This window comes from Cherax quadricarinatus, chromosome 3 (genome assembly GCF_038502225.1).
Source record: "Cherax quadricarinatus isolate ZL_2023a chromosome 3, ASM3850222v1, whole genome shotgun sequence".
NCBI classification, from domain to species: domain Eukaryota; kingdom Metazoa; phylum Arthropoda; class Malacostraca; order Decapoda; family Parastacidae; genus Cherax; species Cherax quadricarinatus.
In genome coordinates, this window is record NC_091294.1 from 18,766,023 (window position 1) to 18,786,415 (window position 20,393).

The window sequence follows — 20,393 nt, forward strand, 5'->3', positions numbered from 1 at the left end:
ACAGGAGGAACAAGAAACAGAGTAGGCACCAGGAGGGAGGAGAGGTACGAACGAGATTAGTGCGAAGAATGTTATCTGGCGGAAAGTAAGTTTAATGTCTAAGGAACGGAGAGAGTTGTTGAGATTAGAAAGACCAGAAATGTAGGGAAGGCAGAGGACAGGTGAGTTAACAGGAGTAGAGAGTTTGGGAGAGAAGAAATTACGTTTAGCACGTGACAATTCTTTCAGTGATTTCTTAGTGACATTTCTCTCAGTGATTTCTTAGTGACAATTCTTTCAGTGATTTCTTAGTGACATTTCTTTCAGTAATTTCTTAGTGACATTCAGTGATTTTTGATCAGACTCTGTGCTTATTACATCCTGTTTGCAATATATTTTTCTCCCTCTTCAGTGTTTAAATTTTCGTGCTTTATTTTTGTGTTGTGTTGTGTTCCTTTTCTTATATTCTTGCAGTAATTAGTTTCCCGTTTTTCCCTATTATGTGCACTATATAAGCAGTATAAACTTGTGTTTACACTTCACAATTATCGTGTGTTCACAGTACTGTGTTCCTTGCACAGTAAGTTATGAAGTAAAGTAATTCAGTAACTGTTATCTTATATTCTGCATCACAACTCAGTGTTGTCTCAGTTATTTTTTTTCTCCCAGCATTTGTGTGTTCTTGCTGATTTTTTTATTAATTCATTTTCCATTTTACTGTGTTGAACATTCTTTTGTGTTAATTATTTTTATTTAGTCGGTGTCTAATTTGTATTATCTCCACAGACAATAGTTCCATTATTTTGTTTGAAACAAGAGAATTATTTTCCAATTTTTGTCAACACACAAGACCTTATTGCAAGAAAATTATCACAGTATTGTGCATATATTGATGTGTTGTTGCTGGCTTGTTGTAAGTGTTAAACTTTCCCTGTTTTGTGTTTTTGACCTTCTGTTATTCTTCGTATTTCATTGAACAAATTCACTCTTAGTGCAATTTTTAACTTCTTTTTTTTAAAGTAAATCATTCTTTTGCTTGTTCAGTAAGTGTTGCTTAAGTTGTAATTAAGATTTAAAGTGTTCCATCAGTTCATTCCTTGATCATTTTTTTTATTTTTTTGTAAACTGCATTTTCTTGTGTATAATTTTTTTTTACTGCAATATTGACTCATTCTGCAATGACTCTTTCTTTCAGAAAAATTTTATGTAGTGTTGTGTTGTGCAGTAATTTTTGATTAGTAATTATTCATTGCAATATTGGTACAGTTTATTTCAGTGCAATATTCTGTGATTTCAGTTTTACATTTCTTGTTTTCTGTGCAGAATATTTTATTCTTTGTATGTCAATTTAATTTAATTTTTTTTAGAGTATTACTTTCCCAGTCTATTTGAATTTTGCACAAGATTTATTGATTCCATTTTATCATTTTTTTATTGATTTATCATTTATTTTTGAATTTCTTTATTGACTTGAGAGTAAAGACAACTCACTGTGCCATTAATTCTAATTAAAGTAAATTTGAGTAAATTTGGTTTGAGTAAAGTACAGTTTCTCTTGATCATCAAAGTGCTGCTTATCCAGTTGAGAGTTTTATGTGAGGGTTCCTTGCTCTACAGTGTGACTTGTTATTTTTTCTTTACTTATGCAGAATGTTAAGTATTTTCTTCCCATTTAAGCTTATTGTGTCATATATTCTCTTTATTATTCTTGCTTTTATGTCCTTGAGTAAGTTCCTTGAGAAGATGTCTCAGTCACTTTTGCTTGCTCACTTAGTGTATCATGTCCAAGTCAATATGAATCAGTCCACAGTAGCAATATTCCCTTACTGACTGAAAGACAATACCTAGCCCCTGAGCAATGTGTTTGTTCTCACAGCTTGTATCTGAGATTTGTTAAAGCGCTGCAGAATGTGAAGTTCAGATTAAGTTCCTATAGATCCGTGAATTACTTATTAACGTAGCCGAGCGGCCAGGCACTAGTAATACTGTCACTCCTGTCTGGCATCCAGCCACAATATCGTGCATGCAGGATAGTGTACAGTTACCTTGAGTTTCAGAGAAACCTCAGACAACCCTGGGTGCTGTGACTACTGTCCCTGCGATGACGACTTATTCAAGTAATCGTTCCTTACAGGGGACGCTCTGTGAAGAACGTTACTTGTAATGAGTTATGCCATCTCTGGCTGATGTCACAAGCCGTTTCAGAAAGACGTTTCTGTGGCTAGTGTACTCATTTGAGTGTTGTTGTTCCTTGTGTTCCAGATGGTGATACTATCCTCGTTGACAGTAATCCGTGGAATGTAAAAAGATGTTTGAGAGCCACTATCAATCCCAACAGCGAAACTTGGGATGAAGTTATACCTGATGTTCAATGTGCCATAAATTCTGCTTACAATGCTTCAATAGGTGACACTCCACATTATGCATTGTATGGTGTAGACAAGCGTTTGCATTATGAGTTACATTCTGCACCGAAACTCAATTACAACCTTGATGATTTCATAGCAACTCGTACCATTTAGCTCAAGGTGTTTTTAGAAGAATCCGTGAGACACTTCGTAAGTCAACAGCAGAATTTACAAGGGTTCAAGAGTAATGCTGACTAATTTCAACAAAACATCCGAAATGCCTAAGCTCGATCAAAAGTTTGTTGGTCTTTATCGAGTAGTTGAACATATCAATGGCAATAAGTATAAAGTTAGAGTAATTAGTGCTGGTCAGTATAAAGAATCGCATTTAGATCATCATATGAAGTTAGTATGTGATGATGAGGATGATATTGCTGCCCAGACTAATCTGAGAGACTCTGAAAATCCTCCTGACTCTGTACCTTCTACCTCTAACACTCAGATGATCAACCTGAATGTTGTTATTCTTTGCATACATGACAAGTAATGAGAAACCCCCAAGTATCTTTTGTAGATACTTGTTCAGATCTCCCTCAGTCAAGGCATGTCTCAGCCATTGCAAAAGAATTCAGTCCTCCCAAAGACGATGACCATTCTGCATATGTAAATCTTACCCTCGCAGAGTTGGGTTTAAATGTACATAGCCTGTATAATTATATGTCCAAGATGAATGAAGTTGTCAACTGTGTGTTTGTTATTAGCTGATCAGTTTTCAGATTTTTTTGTTTTGTTCTGTTTCCACGTTCCCTTCGAATTCTGAGATGTACCAGTATGACCTGACCGTGCCTGGTCTGTCTTTGCTGTTAATTACTTTCACCTTTGTAATTACATATATTCTTCCTCAGAATCCGTAGAGTGCATGAATACAGATCGATCGATCAATTCCATCTTATATTATACTATGATTTGTTCTTATAATTCGTAATGTATAATGATACCACCCATTATGATACCACCCATTATGATACCACCCATTATGATACCACCCATTATGATACCATCCATTAGTTCTAAGTTACATATGCCTTTGCTATTGTACAGAACATCCCAGAGCCACCTGCCTGTTCAGCCTATAGCATAGTATGGTATGTCGAGACAACATATGTAACACGACCGAGCTGTCAGCATAGTTGCTGATCCCCTGTATATGTATATGTTATCTGAGTATCATAATACCATCCATATATTTTACATAGTTGACCCCTTGGTAGGCTCAGTGACTAGCATGTGTGACGTCATGTGATGCCGCATGTGAGCATGAGACTCGATGCCTCTCTCTCACTCCCCGCTTAGGCCTAAGAACAGGCAGCACGGCAGGCTGGGATTTCCCTTCTCACACTCTGCTAATTTAAGTGTTACCAACCAACAAGTGTGTTAACTCCAAACAGTATATATCCACGAGCCCTCTCAACACTGTGAGCTACCACCTGTGTGCTAATACCTGCAGCTGGTGTGAGATACCAGCTGTGTGCTAACACCTGCAGCTGGTGTGAGCTACCAGCTGTGTACTAACACTTGCAGCTGGTGTGAGCTACCACCTGTGTGCTAACACAGTGGGAGTGCATCTCCATGTTATGAGAGTACATGAGTGAGAGTGCATCTCCATGTTATGAGAGTACATGAGTGAGAGTACATCTCCATGTTCTCTCCTCCCTGGTATACCTGCTGGTAGTGGTGGTGTCCAGGGGCTGCCAGCACCACCTGCTGGTAGTGGTGGTGTCCAGGGGCTGCCAGCACCACCTGCTGGTAGTGGTGGTGTCCAGGGGCTGCCAGCACCACCTGCTGGTAGTGGTGGTGTCCAGGGGCTGCCAGCACCACCTGCTGGTAGTGGTGGTGTCCAGGGGCTGCCAGCACCACCTGCTGGTAGTGGTGGTGTCCAGGGGCTGCCAGCACCACCTGCTGGTAGTGGTGGTGTCCAGGGGCTGCCAGCACCACCTTCCTTGCTTCTCACCTGCAAAAACAAAAAACAATTAACGGAGTCATTCACACACTACAATAAAATCAATGATGTTATTTATACAGTAACTTGATCAAAATAAAATCTTGTTGTATGAGTGTATGAGCGTTTCTGAGTGAGTGTATGACAGGGATGTAGAGCCGTGTGAGTTAGGGAGCAGGTACTGTAGTCAGGTGACTCGTAATGAGTCAAGGAGCAGGTACTGTAGTCAGGTAACTCGTAATGAGTCAGGGAGCAGGTACTGTAGTCAGGTGACTCGTAATGAGTCAGGGAGCAGGTACTGTAGTCAGGTGACTCGTAATGAGTCAGGGAGGAGGTACTGTAGTCAGGTAACTCGTAATGAGTCAGGGAGCAGGTACTGTAGTCAGGTAACTCGTAATGAGTCAGGGAGCAGGTACTGTAGTCAGGTAACTCGTAGTGAGTCAGGGAGCAGGTACTGTAGTCAGGTAACTCGTAGTGAGTCAGGGAGCAGGTACTGTAGTCAGGTAACTCGTAATGAGTCAGGGAGCAGGTACTGTAGTCAGGTAACTCGTAGTGAGTTAGGGAATGACAAACAGAATTGATACATGGAAATTAATGGCAGTTTCAATGCCCTGGATGAAGAGCTCCTGGCCTACTTTACCCACCTTCCTTGAAGACCAACAGACGTGACCAATCTTATCAAGATGTTTCATTTGAAGGTATTTCACTAACTGCTCCTCAGAGACTGAGTTATACCATATACTGCTGCTCCTCAGAGGCTGAGTTATACCATATACTGCTGCTCCTCAGAGGCTGAGTTATACCATATACTGCTGCTCCTCAGAGGCTGAGTTATACCATATACTGCTGCTCCTCAGAGGCTGAGTTATACCATATACTGCTGCTCCTCAGAGGCTGAGTTATACCATATACTGCTGCTCCTCAGAGGCTGAGTTATACCATATACTGCTGCTCCTCACTACCTGGTGTAACAGCTACAGTCATTACCTGGTGTAACAGCTACAGTAACTCACTTCGCAGTGTAACCAGTCACTCACTACGTGATGTAACAACCACAGTTATTCACTACCTGCTGTAACAACCACAGTCACTCACTACCTGGTGTAACAACCACAGTCACCACCTGGAGTAACAACCACAATCACCACCTGGTGTAACAAGCACAGTCACCACCTGGTGTAACAACCAGAGTCACTACCTGGCGTAACAACCACAGTCACCACCTGGCGTAACAACCAGAGTCACCACCTGGTGTAACAAGCACAGTCACCACCTGGTGTAACAAGCACAGTCACCACCTGGTGTAACAAGCACAGTCACCACCTGGTGTAACAAGCACAGTCACCACCTGGTGTAACAAGCACAGTCACCACCTGGTGTAACAACCACAGTCACCACCTGGTGTAACAACCACAGTCACCACCTGGTGTAACAACCACAGTCACCACCTGGTGTAACAACCACAGATACCACCTGGTGTAACAAGCACAGTCACCACCTGGTGTAACAACCACAGACACCACCTGGTGTAACAACCACAGTCACCGCCTGGTGTAACAACCACAATCACCACCTGGTGTAACAACCACAGTCACCACCTGGTATAACAACCACAGTCACCACCTGGTGTAACAACCACAGTCACCACCTGCTGCAACAACCACAGTCACCACCTGGTGTAACAAGCACAATCACCACCTGGTGTAACAACCACAGTAACCACCTGGTGTAACAACCACAGTCACCACCTGGTGTAACAAGCACAGTCACCACCTGGTGTAACAACCACAGTCACCACCTGGTGTAACAACCACAGTCACCACCTGGTGTAACAAGCACAGTCACCACCTGGTGTAACAAGCACAGTCACCACCTGGTGTAACAACCACAGTCACCACCTGGTGTAACAACCACAGTCACCACCTGGTGTAACAAGCACAGTCACCACCTGGTGTAACAACCACAGTCACCACCTGGTGTAACAACCACAGTCACCACCTGGTGTAACAAGCACAGTCACCACCTGGTGTAACAAGCACAGTCACCACCTGGTGTAACAACCACAGTCACCACCTGGTGTAACAACCACAGTCACCACCTGGTGTAACAAGCACAGTCACCACCTGGTGTAACAACCACAGTCACCACCTGGTGTAACAACCACAGTCACCACCTGGTGTAACAAGCACAGTCACCACCTGGTGTAACAAGCACAGTCACCACCTGGTGTAACAACCACAGTCACCACCTGGAGTAACAACCACAGTCACCACCTGGTGTAACAACCACAGTCACCACCTGGTGTAACAACCACAGTCACCACCTGGTGTAACAAGCACAGTCACCACCTGGTGTAACAACCACAGTCACCACCTGGTGTAACAACCACAGTCACCACCTGGTGTAACAACCACAGTCACCACCTGGTGTAACAACCACAGTCACCACCTGGTGTAACAACCACAGTCACCACCTGGTGTAACAACCACAGTCACCACCTGTTGTAACAAGCACAGTCACCACCTGGTGTAACAACCACAGTCACCACCTGGTGTAACAAGCACAGTCACCACCTGGTGTAACAAGCACAGTCACCACCTGGTGTAACAAGCACAGTCACCACCTGGTGTAACAAGCACAGTCACCACCTGGTGTAACAACCACAGTCACCACCTGGTGTAACAACCACAGTCACCACCTGGTGTAACAACCACAGTCACCACCTGGTGTAACAACCACAGTCACCACCTGGTGTAACAACCACAGTCACCACCTGGTGTAACAACCACAGTCACCACCTGGTGTAACAACCACAGTCACCACCTGGTGTAACAAGCACAGTCACCACCTGGTGTAACAAGCACAGTCACCACGTGGTGTAACAACCACAGTCACCACGTGGTGTAACAACCACAGTCACCAAGTGGTGTAACAAGCACAGTCACCACGTGGTGTAACAACCACAGTCACCACGTGGTGTAACAACCACAGTCACCAAGTGGTGTAACAACCACAGTCACCACGTGGTGTAACAACCACAGTCACCAAGTGGTGTAACAACCACAGCTCCGCATCTAACACGCTCACGTATTACGTCACACACACACGTTATTGACAATGGGATTAATGTTAAACTTTCATGGGTTCTCTCTGCCACTGTCCTGCAGCACCATGGTGGAGCCTACCACTGTCCTGCAGCACCATGGTGGAGCCTACCACTGTCCTGCAGCACCATGGTGGAGCCTACCACTGTCCTGCAGCACCATGGTGGAGCCTACCACTGTCCTGCAGCACCGTGGTGGACCCTACCACTGTCCTGCAGCACCATGGTGGAGCCTACCACTGTCCTGCAGCACCATGGTGAAGCCTACCACTGTCCTGCAGCACCATGGTGGAGCCTACCACTGTCCTGCAGCACCATGGTGGAGCCTACCACTGTCTTGCAGCACCGTGGTGGAGCCTACCACTGTCCTGCAGCACCATGGTGGAGCCTACCACTGTCCTGCAGCACCATGGTGAAGCCTACCACTGTCCTGCAGCACCATGGTGGAGCCTACCACTGTCCTGCAGCACCATGGTGGAGCCTACCACTGTCCTGCAGCACCATGGTGGAGCCTACCACTGTCCTGCAGCACCATGGTGGAGCCTACCACTGTCCTGCAGCACCATGGTGGAGCCTACCACTGTCCTGCAGCACCATGGTGGAGCCTACCACTGTCCTGCAGCACCATGGTGGAGCCTACCACTGTCCTGCAGCACCATGGTGGAGCCTACCACTGTCCTGCAGCACCATGGAACCTACCACTGTCCTGCAGCACCATGGTGAAGCCTACCACTGTCCTCCAGCACCGTGGTGGAGCCTACCACTGTCCTGCAGCACCATGGTGAAGCCTACCACTGTCCTCCAGCACCGTGGTGGAGCCTACCACTGTCCTGCAGCACCGTGGTGGAGCCTACCACTGTCCTGCAGCACCATGGTGAAGCCTACCACTGTCCTGCAGCACCATGGTGGAGCCTACCACTGTCCTGCAGCACCGTGGTGGAGCCTACCACTGTCCTGCAGCACCGTGGTGGAGCCTACCACTGTCCTGCAGCACCATGGTGAAGCCTACCACTGTCCTGCAGCACCATGGTGGAGCCTACCACTGTCCTGCAGCACCATGGTGGAGCCTACCACTGTCCTGCAGCACCATGGTGGAGCCTACCACTGTCCTGCAGCACCATGGTGGAGCCTACCACTGTCCTGCAGCACCATGGTGAAGCCTACCACTGTCCTGCAGCACCATGGTGGAGCCTACCACTGTCCTGCAGCACCATGGTGAAGCCTACCACTGTCCTCCAGCACCGTGGTGGAGCCTACCACTGTCCTGCAGCACCATGGTGAAGCCTACCACTGTCCTCCAGCACCGTGGTGGAGCCTACCACTGTCCTGCAGCACCGTGGTGGAGCCTACCACTGTCCTGCAGCACCATGGTGAAGCCTACCACTGTCCTGCAGCACCATGGTGGAGCCTACCACTGTCCTGCAGCACCGTGGTGGAGCCTACCACTGTCCTGCAGCACCGTGGTGGAGCCTACCACTGTCCTGCAGCACCATGGTGAAGCCTACCACTGTCCTCCAGCACCGTGGTGGAGCCTACCACTGTCCTGCAGCACCATGGTGCAGCCTACCACTGTCCTGCAGCACCATGGTGGAGCCTACCACTGTCCTGCAGCACCATGGTGAAGCCTACCACTGTCCTGCAGCACCATGGTGGAGCCTACCACTGTCCTGCAGCACCATGGTGGAGCCTACCACTGTCCTGCAGCACCATGGTGAAGCCTACCACTGTCCTCCAGCACCGTGGTGGAGCCTACCACTGTCCTGCAGCACCATGGTGGAGCCTACCACTGTCCTGCAGCACCATGGTGGAGCCTACCACTGTCCTGCAGCACCATGGTGAAGCCTACCACTGTCCTGCAGCACCATGGTGGAGCCTACCACTGTCCTGCAGCACCATGGTGGAGCCTACCACTGTCCTGCAGCACCATGGTGAAGCCTACCACTGTCCTCCAGCACCGTGGTGGAGCCTACCACTGTCCTGCAGCACCATGGTGGAGCCTACCACTGTCCTGCAGCACCATGGTGGAGCCTACCACTGTCCTGCAGCACCGTGGTGGAGCCTACCACTGTCCTGCAGCACCATGGTGGAGCCTACCACTGTCCTGCAGCACCATGGTGGAGCCTACCACTGTCCTGCAGCACCGTGGTGGAGCCTACCACTGTCCTGCAGCACCATGGTGGAGCCTACCACTGTCCTGCAGCACCGTGGTGGAGCCTACCACTGTCCTGCAGCACCATGGTGGAGCCTACCACTGTCCTGCAGCACCATGGTGGAGCCTACCACTGTCCTGCAGCACCGTGGTGGAGCCTACCACTGTCCTGCAGCACCATGGTGGAGCCTACCACTGTCCTGCAGCACCATGGTGGAGCCTACCACTGTCCTGCAGCACCGTGGTGGAGCTACCACTGTCCTGCAGCACCATGGTGGAGCCTACCACTGTCCTCCAGCACCATGGTGGAGCCTACCACTGTCCTGCAGCACAATGGTGGAGCCTACCACTGTCCTGCAGCACCATGGTGGAGCCTACCACTGTCCTCCAGCACCGTGGTGGAGGCTACCACTGTCTTGCAGCACCGTGGTGGAGCCTACCACTGTCCTGCAGCACCATGGTGGAGCCTACCACTGTCCTGCAGCACCATGGTGGAGCCTACCACTGTCCTCCAGCACCGTGGTGGAGCCTACCACTGTCCTGCAGCACCGTGGTGGAGCCTACCACTGTCTTGCAGCACCATGGTGGAGCCTACCACTGTCCTGCAGCACCATGGTGGAGCCTACCACTGCCCTGCAGCACCATGGTGGAGCCTACCACTGTCCTGCAGCACCATGGTGGAGACTACCACTGTCCTGCAGCACCATGGTGGAGCCTACCACTGTCCTCCAGCACCGTGGTGGAGGCTACCACTGTCCTGCAGCACCGTGGTGGAGCCTACCACTGTCCTGCAGCACCATGGTGGAGCCTACCACTGTCCTCCAGCACCATGGTGGAGCCTACCACTGTCCTGCAGCACCATGGTGGAGCCTACCACTGTCCTGCAGCACCATGGTGAAGCCTACCACTGTCCCCCAGCGCCATGGTGGAGCCTACCACTGTCCTGCAGCACCATGGTGAAGCCTACCACTGTCCTCCAGCACCATGGTTAAGCATACCACTGTCCTCCAGCACCATGGTGAAGCCTACCACTGTCCTCCAGTACCATGGTGAAGCCTACCACCGTCCTCCAGCACCATGATGAAGCCTACCACTGTCCTCCAGCACCATGGTGAAGCCTACCACTGTCCTGCAGCACCATGGTGAAGCCTACCACTGTCCTGCAGAACCATGGTGAAGCCTACCACTGTCCTCCAGCACCATGGTGAAGCCTACCACTGTCCTGCAGCACCATGGTGAAGCCTACCACTGTCCTGCAGCACCATGGTGAAGCCTACCACTGTCCTGCAGCACCATGGTGAATCCTACCACTGTCCTCCAGCACCATGCTGAAGCCTACCACTGTCCTCCAGCAGCATGGTGAAGCCTACCACTGTCCTGCAGCACCATGGTGGAGCCTACCACTGTCCTGCAAGACCATGGTGAAGCCTACCACTGTCCTCCAGCGCCATGGTGGAGCCTACCACTGTCCTCCAGCACCGTGGTGGAGCCTATCACTGTCCTGCAGCACCATGGTGGAGCCTACCACTGTCCTGCAGCACCATGGTGGAGCCTACCAATGTCCTGCAGCACCATGGTGGAGCCTACCACTGTCCTCCAGCACCGTGGTGGAGCCTACCACTGTCCTGCAGCACCGTGGTGGAGCCTACCACTGTCCTGCAGCACCATGGTGGAGCCTACCACTGTCCTGCAGCACCATGGTGGAACCTACCACTGTAATGCAGCACCATGGTGGAGCCTACCACTGTCCTGCAGCACCATGGTGGAGCCTACCACTGTCCTCCAGCACCTTCGTGGAGCCTACCACTGTCCTGCAGCACCATGCTGAAGCCTACCACTGTCCTCCAGCACCATGGTGAAGCCTACCACTGTCCTCCAGCACCATGGTGAAGCCTACCACTGTCAAGCAGCAGCATGGTGAAACCTACCACTGTCCTGCAGCACCATGGTGAAGCCTACCACTGTCCTCCAGCACCATGGTGAAGCCTACCACTGTCCTCCAGCACCATGGTGAAGCCTACCACTGTCCTGCAGCACCGTGGTGAAGCCTACCACTGTCCTGCAGCACCATAGTGAAGCCTACCACTGTCCTGCAGCACCATGGTGAAGCCTACCACTGTCCTCCAGCACCATGCTGAAGCCTACCACTGTCCTCCAGCAGCATGGTGAAGCCTACCACTGTCCTGCAGCACCATGGTGGAGCCATCCACTGTCCTGCAGGACCATAGTGAAGCCTACCACTGTCCTCTAGCACCATAGTGAAGCCTACCACTGTCCTCTAGCACCATGTTGAAGCCTACCACTGTCCTCCAGCACCATGGTGAAGCCTACCACTGTCCTGCAGCACCATAGTGAAGCCTACCACTGTCCTCTAGCACCATGGTGAAGCCTACCACTGTCCACCAGCACCATGGTGAAGCCTACCACTGTCCTCCAGCACTATGGTGAAGCCTACCACTGTCCTCCAGCACCATGGTGAAGCCTACCACTGTCCTCCAGCACCATGGTGAAGCCTACCACTGTCCTCCAGCACCATGGTGAAGCCTACCACTGTCCTCCAGCACCATGGTGAAACCTACCACTGTCCTCCAGCACCATGGTGAAGCTTACCACTGTCCTGCAGCGCCATGCTGAAGCCTACCACTGTCCTCCAGCACCATGGTAAAGCCTACCACTGTCCTCCAGCACCATGGTGAAGCCTACCACTGTCCTGCAGCACCATGCTGAAGCCTACCACTGTCCTCCAGCACCATGGTGAAGCCTACCAATGTCCTCCAGCACCATGGTGAAGCCTACCAATGTCCTCCAGCACCATGGTGAAGCCTATCACTGTCCTCCAGCACCATGCTGAAGCCTACCACTGTCCTGCAGCACCATGCTGAAGCCTACCACTGTCTTGCAGCACCATGGTGAAGCCTACCACTGTCCTTCAGCACCATGCTGACGCCTACCACTGTCCTGCAGCACCATGCTGAAGCCTACCACTGTCCTGCAGCACCATGGTGAAGCCTACCACTGTCCACCAGCACCATGGTGAAGCCTACCACTGTCCTCCAGCACCATGGTGAAGCCTACCACTGTCCTCCAGCACCATGGTGAAGCCTACCCTGTCCTCCAGCACCATGGTGAAGCCTACCACTGTCCTCCAGCACCATGGTGAAGCCTACCACTGTCCTCCAGCAGCATGGTGAAGCCTACCACTCTCCTCCAGCAGCATGGGGAAGCCTACCACTGTCCTCCAGCACCATGGTGAAGCCTACCACTGTCCTCCAGCAGCATGGTGAAGCCTACCACTGTCCTCCAGCACCATGGAGAAGCCTACCACTGTCCTCCAGCACCATGGTGAAGCCTACCACTGTCCTCCAGCACCATGGTGAAGCCTACCACTGCCCTCCAGCACCATGGTGAAGCCTACCATTGTCCTGCAGCACCATGGTGAAGCCTACCACTGTCCTCCAGCACCATGGTGAAGCCTACCACTGTCCTCCAGCACCATGGTGAAGCCTACCACTGTCCTGCAGCACCATGCTGAAGCCTACCACTGTCCACCAGCACCATGGTGAAGCCTACCACTATCCACCAGCACCATGGTGAAGCTTACCGCTGTCCTGCAGCATCATGGTGAAGCCTACCACTGTCCTCCAGCAGCATGGTGAAGCCTACCACTGTCCTCCAGCAGCATGGTGAAGCCTACCACTGTCCTCCAGTACCATGGAGAAGCCTACAACTGTCCTCCAGCACCATGGTGAAGCCTACCACTGTCCACCAGCACCATGGTGAAGCCTACCACTGTCCTCCAGCACCATGGTGAAGCCTACCGCTGTCCTGCAGCACCATGGTGAAGCCTACCGCTGTCCTGCAGCACCATGGTGAAGCCTACCACTGTCCTCCAGCACCATGGTGAAGCCTACCACTGTCCTCCAGCAGCATGGTGAAGCCTATCACTGTCCTCCAGCACCATCGTGAAGCCTACCTCTGTCCTCCAGCACCATGGTGAAGCCTACCATTGTCCTCCAGCACCATGGTGAAGCCTACCACTGTCGTCCAGCACCATGCTGAAGCCTACCACTGTCCTCTAGCAGCATGGTGAAGCCTACCACTGTCCACCAGCACCATGGTGAAGCCTACCACTGTCCTCCAGCAGCATGGTGAAGCCTACCACTGTCCTCCAGCACCATGGTGAAGCCTACCACTGTCCTCCACCACCATGGTGAAGCCTACCACTGTCCTCCAGCAGCATGGTGAAGCCTACTACTGTCCTCCAGCACCATGTTGAAGCCTACCACTGTCCTCCAGCACCATGGTGAAGCCTACCACTGTCCTGCAGCACCATAGTGAAGCCTACCACTGTCCTCTAGCACCATGGTGAAGCCTACCACTGTCCACCAGCACCATGGTGAAGCCTACCACTGTCCTCCAGCACTATGGTGAAGCCTACCACTGTCCTCCAGCACCATGGTGAAGCCTACCACTGTCCTCCAGCACCATGGTGAAGCCTACAACTGTCCTCCAGCACCATGGTGAAGCCTACCACTGTCCACCAGCACCATGGTGAAGCCTACCACTGTCCTCCAGCACCATGGTGAAGCCTACCACTGTCCTGCAGCACCATGGTGAAGCCTACTACTGCCCTCCAGCACCATGGTGAAGCCTACCACTGTCCTCCAGCACCATGCTGAAGGCTACCACTGTCCTCCAGCACCATGGTGAAGCCTACCACTGTCCTCCAGCACCATGGTGAAGCCTACCAATGTCCTTCAGCACCATGGTGAAGCCTACCACTGTCCTCCAGCACCATGGTGAAGCCTACCACTGTCCTGCAGCACCATGGTGAAGCCTACTACTGCCCTCCAGCACCATGGTGAAGCCTACCACTGTCCTCCAGCACCATGCTGAAGGCTACCACTGTCCTCCAGCACCATGGTGAAGCCTACCACTGTCCTCCAGCACCATGGTGAAGCCTACCACTGTCCTCCAGCACCATGGTGAAGCCTACCACTGTCCTCCAGCACCATGGTGAAGCCTACCACTGTCCTCCAGCACCATGGTGAAGCCTACCACTGTCCTCCAGCACCATGGTGAAGCCTACCAATGTCCTTCAGCACCATGCTGAAGGCTACCACTGTCCTCCAGCACCATGCTGAAGGCTAACACTGTCCTCCAGCACCATGGTGAAGCCTACCACTGTCCTCCAGCACCATGCTGAAGGCTACCACTGTCCTCCAGCACCATGCTGAAGGCTACCACTGTCCTCCAGCACCATGCTGAAGGCTACCACTGTCCTCCAGCACCATGCTGAAGGCTACCACTGTCCTCCAGCACCATGATGAAGCCTACCACTGTCCTCCAGCACCATGCTGAAGGCAACCACTGTCCTCCAGCACCATGCTGAAGGCTACCACTGTCCTGCAGCACCATGCTGAAGGCTACCACTGTCCTCCAGCACCATGGTGAAGCCTACCACTGTCCACCAGCACCATGGTGAAGCCTACCACTGTCCTCCAGCACCATGGTGAAGCCTACCACTGTCCACCAGCACCATGGTGAAGCCTACCACTGTCCTCCAGCACCATGGTGAAGCCTACCACTGTCCACCAGCACCATGGTGAAGCCTACCACTGTCCTCCAGCACCATGGTGAAGCCTACCACTCTCCACCAGCACCATGGTGAAGCCTACCACTGTCCTCCAGCACCATGGTGAAGCCTACCACTGTCCTCCAGCACCATGGTGAAGCCTACCACTGTCCTCCAGCACCATGGTGAAGCCTACCACTGTCCTCCAGCACCATGGTGAAGCCTACCACTGTCCTCCAGCACCATGGTGAAGCCTACCACTGTCCTCCAGCACCATGGTGAAGCCTACCACTGTCCTCCAGCACCATGGTGAAGCCTACCACTGTCCTCCAGCACCATGGTGAAGCCTACCACTGTCCTCCAGCACCATGGTGAAGCCTACTATTACAACCCATGAATGGGTCACAATGTATATAATGTATATTACCTTTTTATATAATTTTATATGGCTTATATTTGCGATAATAACTAAATCGTAAATATATTGCTTTATATTATTATTTGACTTAGTTATGTTGTTAGGTAGGATGTAACATTCATATTATTATATGCTCATAGTTCAAGTCTTGATTGTCTAACTACTGTAATTATCGCTCGTGGCTCGTTACTCTGCCGGCTTCTCGGTGTTGCTGGGCAGCAACTGTCCACGGAGCAATTACGTGATCGAGGGGGGTGTTCACACCTCGCCTGAAGTAGTCAGTCTGGGCTAGACTCTCTTGGTGGTTGGACGTATTCCTGACAAGACGCGCCTAACTCTCCCTTATTGGCCCTTGTTGGAAGATCGTCTCTGTCGCTTTCTTGTTGGTTCTGTAGAATTCTGTTCATAGAACATTGTCTAGACTTAGTGATTTTCGACGTTGTACTGAGGTTGTGTGTCACATAGACACTCTGAGAAACTCAGGTCCTGAGCTGCAGCTTCTTACCTAACTTGTACTTGTATCTGTGTACTGTCACAGTCGGGGATTTTCTTATGCTGAACTTAGATTCAGTAGTATGGGAGTTTTGTGACTTTTGTGGAGGATCTGCAGATGGTCCCTACTTAGTGTCGTTATATTATCCCCTTGATCCTGATTCTGTGTTGCAGTTGCTTGTTATGTTGCTATTGGGCTTAACAGTCGTTTTATTGTTCAAGCAAGCTGTTCTGATTGCCAGGTGGTCAAGAAGTTAGTCGATGTGAGGACTTTGTCAGTCACTGGTTCAAGTCTAGTCGAGTCGTGAGACGTAGCGAACTACTTAGAGCACTTACACACATACACACAAACTTATTTGTATATTGTATTATTAAATGTTAATGTACCAGACGGTACTTAAGACGTATAAATGTGATATGCGCCATCAGCACAATACTACTGTACACGAGAGAATTGATTATTATTAATTTGTTTAAATTGATTAATTTATTTTAATTTGATAATATACTCCTAGACATCTTGATTGTTAATAAATTTATTAAATTTTAATTTCTCTAGTTAGTAGCCTACCAGTTGTAATCCTGAAGCACTAATAATTATTATTAAACTCTAATGGATAACTGGACAAGGATACTGACTAATTATTACGAAAACCCAGTAACAGGCTGGATGCTAGAAGGGCAGTCCTTTCTAGTATTCACTGCAGATCTCTATGCTTATTAGAAATCGCGTTTTTTGTAACACCAACCACCAACCATCACACCACCCACCCCCACATCATCCACCACACCACCCACCACTACACCCACCATCACTACACCACCCACCATGCCACCCACCACCACACCACCGACCACCACACCACCCACCACATCACCCACCACACCACCCATCACTACACCCCCACCACACCACCCACCACACCACCCATCACTACACCACCCACCACACCACCCACCACACCACCCACCACACCACCCAACACCACACCACCCATCACTACACCCCCACCACACCACCCACCACACCACCCACCACTACACCCACCACACCAAACATCACTACACCACCCACCATGCCACCCACCACCACACCACCGACCACCACACCACCCACCACATCACCACCCACACGTCACTACACCACCCATCACTACACCACCCACCACACCACCCACCACCCACACGTCAACCTTAGGCACGTGGTAAACCTTCACCTACTTGTGTGACAAGCCAGGATGAACCTTACAGAAGCCATCATAGAGGTGAGTGTCGCCTGCACTACCTCTCCAACGGCTACCACCACACAAGGGTAAGCGACTCTCAATCTTATAAAATCTAATGTTTTGGGGTCATTTTAGTCTTCCAGGTCAAGCCCACCAGCGCTGCTCATCCTCCATATCTTTTTGGAAGCAGGTGAACGGCTCTTGATCCAAGGGATTGGAGTAACCTGTTGGTAACAGGTTTATGCCTGTCGGTAATAAATTGATGCGTGTAAGAAGCAGGTTGATGCCTGCTGGTAACAGGTTGATTCCTGCTGGTAGCAGGTTAAACAGTCTTGACCCACGGATGTTGGCAGTGTTCCCTTATTGTTCCCATGGCGCCCTGTTTTTCACTGGATCTACTTTAGATTCATAAGAACATAAGAACGAGGGAACACTGCAGAAGGCCTACTGGCCCATGCGAGGCAGGTCCAAGTCTCCTACCGGCTTAAGCCAATGCACCCAACCTAGTCAGGTCAGGTCACATTGACTTAAGGGAGGAACACGGCAACCGACGTGGTAGCACAAGCTATCAGGTCTAACTCACACCCACCCACATCTACTCATGTATTTATCCAACCTATTTTTAAAGCTACACAACGTTCTGGCCTCTATAACGGTACTTGGGAGTTTGTTCCACTCATCCACAACTCTATTACCAAACCAGTACTTTCCTATATCCTTCCTGAATCTGAATTTTTCCAACTTAAAACCATTGCTGCGAGTCCTGTCTAGGCTAGCTATTTTCAGCACACTATTTACATCCCCTTTATTTATTCCTGTCTTCCATTTATACACCTCAATCATATCCCCCCTAATTCTACGTCTTTCTAGAGAGTGCAGTTTCAGGGCCCTCAGTCTATCCACATAGGGAAGGTTTCTGATACATGGGATCAACTTTGTCATCCTCCTTTGTACATTTTCCAGAGAATTTATATCCATTCTGTAATACGGTGACCAAAACTGTGCAGCATAATCTAAATGAGGCCTAACCAAGGATGTATAGAGTTGAAGAACAACCTGAGGACTCTTATTATTTATGCTTCTTGATATGAAGCCAAGGATTCTATTAGCTTTATTGCGAACACTTATGCACTGTTGTCTTGGTTTCAGATTACTGCTAACCAGAACTCCTAAATCTTTTTCGCAATCCGTAATATTAAGATCTACATTATTTAGTTTATATGTGGCATGGTTATTGTCCTGTCCAACATTTAGAACTTTGCATTTGTCTATATTAAACTGCATCTGCCACTTTTCCGACCACTGCATCAGTCTATTCAAATCTTCCTGGAGTGCTCGAATGTCCTCGTCAGAATGAATTCGACGGCCTATTTTGGTGTCATCGGCAAACTTGCCGATGTCGCTTTTTATGCCCTCATCTATGTCGTTTATGTAGATTGTGAACAGCAGGGGGCCCAACACTGACCCCTGTGGAACACCGCTCGTGACGCTTCCCCACTCTGATTTCTCCCCATTTATGCAAACTCTCTGCTGCCTATTTGTCAACCATGCCTCTATCCAGGAAAAAATTTCTCCTCCTATTCCATGTGCTTTAATTTTCCTCAATAGTCTCTTATGTGGGACCCTGTCAAAAGCCTTACTGAAGTCCATATACACAATATCATATTCATTACCATGATCTACCTCCTCAAATACCTTAGTGAAAAAAGTTAATAAATTCGTAAGGCAGGAACGCCCCTTTGTAAAACCATGCTGAGATTCGTTGATTAATTTATGCTTTTCAAGGTGGCTACGAACTGCCTCGGCAATTATTGATTCCATAAATTTTCCCACTATGGAGGTTAGGCTTATTGGTCTATAGTTCGAAGCTAAGGACCTGTCACCTGTTTTGAAAATAGGTATCACATTTGCCATTTTCCACTTATCTGGCACCATGCCAGTTTGTAGTGATATGTTGAAAAGATTAGCCAAAGGTGCGCTAAGCTCCTCTTTACATTCCTTTAGAACCCTTGCATACAGTTCATCAGGGCCTGGGGATTTGTTAGGTTTTAATTTATCTATTTGCCTAAGGACCATGTCACTTGTGACCCTAATAGTGCACAGTTTATTATCGTCCTGTTCTACATAATTTATCATTACTGGAATATCGCTGGTATCCTCCTGTGTAAAAACTGAGAGGAAGTATGTGTTAAAAATTCTACACATTTCCTTATCACTGTCAGTGAGCTGACCCGAGGAACTTTTGAGTGGGCCTATCTTGTCCCTGATCTTACTTCTGTATACCTGAAAGAATCCTTTTGGGTTAGTCTTCGATTCTCTTGCAACTTTAACCTCATAATCTCTTTTTGCTTTTCTAATTCCCTTTTTTATTTCTCTCTTTAACTGAATATATCGATTTCTCAATTGCCCCTCTCCTCTTTTGATTTGCCTATATATGCCTCTCTTTTGACCAATCAGATATTTTAATCTATTGTTCATCCATTTAGGATCATTTTTGTTTGATCTGATTTCCCTATTTGGAACATAATTTGACTGAGCAGCTAGAACTATGCCCTGGAAAGCATCATATCGGCAACCATCACCACCTACCTGACCCTTAGTCAGGTCATTCCAGTTCAGCCCACCTAAGTAATTTTTCAGTCCTATGAAATCAGCCAAGCGAAAGTCAGGGACGGAGACTTGATTGCCATTATTAGGGGAATTCCATGATATATTAAAACTGAGTGATTTGTGATCACTTTCCCCAAGCTCATCATTAACCTCAAGATTATTAATTAGTGCTTCCCTACTGGCAAGAACCAAGTCAAGGAGGTTATTTCCCCTAGTTGGCTCTGTCACAAACTGTTTTAAAAAACAATCCTGGATCGTATCAAGAAAGTCACCTGACTCTAAATTTCCTGTCAAATTGCTCCAGTCAATCTGTCTATAGTTGAAATCTCCCATTAGCACAACATTTTCGTATGTAGATGCCTTACGAATTTCGTCCCATAGAAGTTTACTGCACTCCCTATCAAGATTTGGGGCCCTGTAAATCACACCCAAAATTAGTTTTTCTCGGCCCTCGAGAAGCTGTAACCAAACAGATTCAGTGGCTGACGCTTCTA

The 20,393-nt window shown here is 49.3% G+C and overlaps 1 protein-coding gene across 2 annotated transcripts in view; it reads right to left on the reverse strand.

The window, feature by feature from the left end:
• Positions 1-4,174, reverse strand: part of LOC128706579 (protein FAM43A) — a 463,132-nt gene extending 458,958 nt beyond the window's left edge. For both annotated transcript variants that reach the window (XM_070090540.1, XM_070090548.1), the window contains exon 1: positions 4,050-4,174. The gene's annotated coding sequence lies outside the window, so the exon portion shown is untranslated. The remainder of the gene's footprint in view (positions 1-4,049) is intronic.
• Positions 4,175-20,393: the final 16,219 nt, after the last annotated feature.